The sequence below is a fragment of the Dipodomys ordii genome, unplaced genomic scaffold (genome assembly GCF_000151885.1).
Source record: "Dipodomys ordii isolate 6190 unplaced genomic scaffold, Dord_2.0 Scaffold28, whole genome shotgun sequence".
Lineage (NCBI taxonomy): Eukaryota > Metazoa > Chordata > Mammalia > Rodentia > Heteromyidae > Dipodomys > Dipodomys ordii.
This window is the reverse complement of record NW_012267244.1, coordinates 12,078,618-12,084,296: the sequence shown is the minus strand read 5'-3', so window position 1 is coordinate 12,084,296 and position 5,679 is coordinate 12,078,618. Positions and strand designations below refer to the sequence as shown.

The window sequence follows — 5,679 nt, the reverse complement described above, 5'->3', positions numbered from 1 at the left end:
TGGAGTAGTTTAAAATACTGCCAGCTCATTGCTGAGCATTCACTTGAGCCTAAATAACTTGGTCTCTTTGTCCAGTTGGTGTCAAGTTCCCCTTTTTCCTGTGTGGTTCTGATCCTGGATTTGATCTTCATCTCAGGATCCGAATTATTTCCAGTAGACTAAAGCAGACATCAGGCTACAGCCTTTGAAAGGTTACATTTTTGCCATTAGCCAGATGCTAACCTGATGGTGATTCCATTCATCTACATAGTTTGGAATATCACAGTTTTCACTGTCAAAATTGTATATTTCCCTGTCCAATTAAGAGATATGAAATCTGTTACCTGATGCAATATGTCCATAAAATTTGACCAACAGTTTCCTTTCTAGCTTATTACTGAAGGGACCTCATGATTTAAAAAAATATAGCAAGAAGGAGAGGTGCATGGTTAGTCACTAGTTAAAAAAAGTTGTAATTGTTTGAGGATTTTTCAAAACCATTTTATTAAGGAAAATTTCAGCATCCACAAAGTAGAATGATAACAGGAATAAATCTCGTGTCTGCTTCAGCCAGCCTTTAGGGGACCTTTTATCAAGACTCCAAGGGAATCTAGAATTCTAGGCACACTCTGCAGGTGGACAGGATGGTTAAGTGTAAAAGAAGAACATTTTTCTCACCAATCTTATCACAGCTTGAGTGATCGATCACATTGCCCTGCTTGGAAGTGGGTTTTTTCCCCTTCAATGGGTTTATTTGCTCAGGTTCCCTTTAGCCAGAGGGGAGTCCAGGTCAGAGCAAGCTTGAGGCAGGGTCTAGCTGTGCCCACTGGAGGGAGCAATGCCCTTCTGTTTCTCAGCAGCTAGCTGTAAATGGTGCTGCTATGAGTCAGAGTGTTATTTAGCTTGGCTCTTCTCCTTCGGCTAGAATGGCATTTGTTTTTCTTGGACTGTGGGATACTGTCCGTGACCTTCACACTGCCTTCAGCATTACTGAATGTAGTCTTTCACGGGGCACGAATTGGCGTAATGTTACCAACCTTCTTTGCTGTTTGACTTTTGCATTCCCATCAGTGAAGCCTGCTCATTGTCCTCCATCTTAGTCCATGGAAACCAGAAAAAAATTGCTGTGAAATTGATTTTTTTTTAGTATGTTTTCTTACTGCAACTCCTTGATGGCCTTGTGTTTTCCCTGATCTCCTCCCATCGCTCTTCTGTTTTCACACTGTGATGAAGTTTACTTTCACAGTCTGGAGCATAGACAAAAAAAAGTGCACTGTGCTTTAGGCTGACTATAACCCCTGTGGGTCTCTGGGTTTTATTAAGGGGAGGGGGGAGAGGTAACATTGCATTTGGAAAGATATATTGGAGTGTGTTAGATTTTCTTTTTATTGGCATACATGTACGTAAAGCATCCCGATCAAACTCACACCCCTCCATCACTCTCCTTCATTCCACACCCCTTCATAAAACAATTTCAACAGGTTTCATTGTTCTACTTGCATATGTGCAAATAAATGACCTTCACCACATTCATTCTCATTCACCCTCTTCATTAGCCCTCCTCCTCCTCCTTCTGGTACCCAACCTTCTCATTCCAGCCTGCTTTACTTTGCTGTCATTCCTTTTAAAGTGTGAATTGCACCAAGCTGTTTCACTATGGTATTTCAGATGTGCATATATTATGTTTTGCTGAGAATATCCCTCTTTATAACTTTCTGTTCCTTTTTTTTTTTGAGAGAGACAGAAAGAGAGACAGAGCGGAAGAGAGAATGAGAGAGGGGTCCTTCCGATATACAATGGAGCTCCTTCCGCCTCAGCTTCTCTATTTCAGGGGTTACTGATGTTCATTACCACACCCAGACCTTGAGGAGCCTTCTTTAAACAAAATACAAACTTGTAGATGTGAATTGGGTATAAAGTGTATATTTATTCAGAAATCATGCTTATGGGTCTGGGAAGGTGGCTCAGTGGTAGAGCATTTGTCTTGCATACCTGAGGCCCTGGGTTCAATTCCTCAGCACCACATAAGCAAAAAGAAAAAAGCCGGAAGTGGCGCTGTGGCTCAAATGGAGAGTGCTAGCCTTGAGCTGAAGAGCTGAGGGACAGCGCCCAGGCCCAGAGTTCAGGCCCCACGACTGGACCCCCCCCCAAAAAAAAAGAAATCATGCTTATGGGATAATAATGGGAATTGTATGTTGCAGTGATTGTAACAAAAGGCCATTTTTTAGAAGAGTTTACAAAACTGTATGATTGTATGAACATACATGTAGGACTCCTGCTGGTCCACTCAGCAAGTGGTCCTGAGTTTAAACTTCATCATGGTCAATTTGCTATGCAGAGTTGTGAGAATCAAATCACAGGCTAATTCGATGCAAATCTGTTTCATAATCACTAAACACTGTACTGTAATCATCATGTTTTGTTTTGTTTTGAGATAGGCTCTATGTTGCTCAGCCTAGTCTTGAGTTTCTATGCTCAAATGATTCCTTTACCTTAGTCTCCAAAATAGCTGAGACTAAAGGCACATGTGCTCATACTCAGCTTCAGTTATTTTGATTCCTGGAACAAAGCGTCGATGTCAATTCTATAAATGATAAAAATGGACAACACCACTTCCAGCTTTTTCTGAGTAGTTTATTGGAGATAAGAGTCTCACAGATTTTCCTGCCTGGGCTGGCTTCGAACTGTGATCCTCAGATTTCAGCCTCCTGAGTAGCTAGGATTACAAACAATAGCCACTAGTACCCTGCAATACTTCTGGCCTTTTGGTGGTTAATTAGATAAGAGTCTCACAGACTTTCCTGCTCAGACTAGCTTTGAACCATGATTCTCAGCCACCTGAGTAGCAGAATTACAGGCATGAGCCAATGGTACCTGACATCCTCATATTTTCTAACTATTTTTCAGAGTCAACTCCTTTCATTTCTTCCATATTGCTAAACTAATATGGATTACATTACCTTCTCCTGATTTACTGACATTAGATACTAACTATTATTATGCTAGATACAGATTTCTTCCATGGTTCTACCATGGTTCTTATGATCAGCATGATACAAAATATTGTTTATAGCTGAACAATATACTAAGCTTGTATTTCCTTTTATAGACAGTATCTCTGTGACAATATCTGGAGTTATTAATTGTGTTATTTTTACATTTATTTAGTTGTTCATCATATTCGGCTGTGTTTTGCTACTTTCCACAGTAGCATCTTAAGTATTTTTTTCATACAATTAAACTTCTCCCACATAGAGAGCACAATGCTTCCTTTTTTCCATGTATCCCAAATTGGTCCTGGGGACATTCCACATGCTGTCATGTTGGAAACTTTGTCTTTATCCTAGGTTGGATTTCCTATTTCCCATCTTCCTCTCCTTTGGTTTAGTTTTCCTTTTTGAATGAGCTTATTCTCCAGTAGTTTCCTGAGGAAAGGTTTAGGAGAAGTAAATGAATTGAAACTCTATGTTTCTCAAATGCTCTTTTTTCAGCCTTGTAAAGGACTGACATTTAGATGGATGTTGAGTTCTAGGTACAAGATCATCTCCCTTAAAATATAGAAGACATACTGTGGTCTTCTAGCTTCTAATACTGCTCTTAAGAGGTCTTGTCATTCTCATTCCTAGTCCTTTGTATGTGATGACTTTTCCCCTTTGGAGGCGATCTAAATGTCCCCAAGTGTAAATGATAGATGAACATGTTGTTCAAAAACAGACTCTTCTCCTTCCTCCTTCCACTCATGCAAGGAGACTGACTTCCCGGTTCCTGATTGTAAGCCTGACTATGTTTTCATACTTTGGCCAATGGGAAAGTAGCAGATAACGTTGTAAGCTGAGGTTGGAGAAGCACAAGAGTGGATGGGCATGTTCTTTAATGTTTAGGGCATGGGGACAACAAAACACACTGATGCCAGCCCACTGGTTCAAGGAGGAGGGTGAATAACACAGGCAACCAAGCCAGTCAGTCCTGGCCAAGCTCAACCTGAAACAGCAGAGGTGGCCAACTGAGTGAACTTGAGTTACCATTTCAGCTGACTCCTAGATCAGTGAGACTATAGTCCTCACCCTGGGGAGAGCAGAGCTGGGAGCCCCTCCACGCCCAGCCTCCAACTGAGAAGAGAGAGGGCAGTCACAGTGGTCCAAGGGCCAGAGAGGCTGAAAAGCAAGCCGAAGGGTCACAGGAGGTAGTCGGCCACGGGCTTCTTGGAAGGGATGCCCCGTGTCTCCTGGGGAGCAGCCTCAAAGATGATGAAATCTTTCTGAGACGTTCATCCAGCTCCGAGGTGGCTGCCACGTTCCCACAGGAGTAGCCGTAGTTGGGTGCGGGCCACACGGTGAGCAGGGTCCTGTTGAAGTGCCACTTGTAACCTTCCATCGCCGGCTGGGGCTGGTGGGCACGGCAGATCACGGCAGATCACGGCAGCGTCGTGGGCCGCGCTGAACTGGGCCACCACATCACTGCCAAACAGGGAGCCGGGCCCGGGGGCGCAGACAGAAGGGTCTCCTGATTTCAGCCGAGCTACGTGCATTTCTGTTTCTCATTTTATTTGGGAGGAGACAGGAGGGGAATCGCTTTGTTTTGTTTTTACATCGTTTTAAACAAAGCCCTCCCATGTACCAAATTCAGAGCTAGCATGTGCAAACTACCAGGAGAGCCTGGTCTAGGCGCTGTGAGGAGACGCACAACGCAGCCAGACTGAATGTCCGGAGCAGAAAGGGCATGGCGCTGGGAGAGAGCGCGCATCCAGCGCTCTGTTCCGCAGTGGGATGGTAGATTCGACATGGAGACGGCCAGGGCCTGCGCTGGGGCCTGACACGAGCCGGAGCTCGGCCATTCCCGCCGCCCGCACGCCGTCCCCGCCGGGCTCTACCAAGCAGGTAGACGGCACCGAGTTCCAGAGCATCTACCCCGACTCCAAGGGTTCGGACACCGCCTGGAGGGTCCCGGATGATTTGAAACAAGCCATCAATGGCATCTAGACGGCCTGACTGTATCTTACCGTCGGAGCCGCGGGCCTGGGCGTCAGAACGCTTAACAAAGTGAATTCCAAGGCGGAGGTCAGGTTCCACTTGGCATCTGCCCACTGGATGGCAGAGCCGCGCGGCAGAAGATCACTGTCAGGCATAAAGATAAGATCAGCCGAGCAGGAGAGGTGATTCTCACCTCTGAAAGCAGCCGCTTTCAGTTCCGCAATCTAGCCGACTGCCTACAGAAAATTCGAGATATGATTGCTGAGGCCAGCCAGACACCCAAGGATCCCTCTAGAGAAGATGCTCGAATCCAGAGAATTAGGATAGAAAACATGAATAGGGAAAAGCTGGGACAAAATCAGAATCAGTTCTGCCATAAAGACCAGCAGGAGGGTAGATGTGGATTGACATCACCTGCAGCACCAAAGACCAGTGTTCGGGACATCGCAGTAACACAAGAAGATGGCTCTGTTTCATTTGTCTGTGGCTAATGATTGCACACTGACTCCGTACAAGCACCACCAATTGTCCCTAGGCCATGTCGGGTTGACTGACCCCAATAAACTTCCAGCTTGCTGGGCAACACTTCCCATTCAAAAAAGAAAGAAAGAAACAAATGGGGGAGACTTAACTTTTCGCATGTAGATAATTTAAAACATAATTTGTTTGTAGTTATCAATAGATCAAACTGTTTCTTTACTCCTTGGGGCATTACTTTTCTGCTGTATTT

At 44.7% G+C, this 5,679-nt stretch overlaps 1 pseudogene; it reads left to right on the top strand.

Annotated features, from left to right (window-relative positions):
• Window positions 1-4,612: 4,612 nt before the first annotated feature.
• On the top strand, window positions 4,613-5,357 carry LOC105985327 (annotated as a pseudogene).
• Window positions 5,358-5,679: the final 322 nt, after the last annotated feature.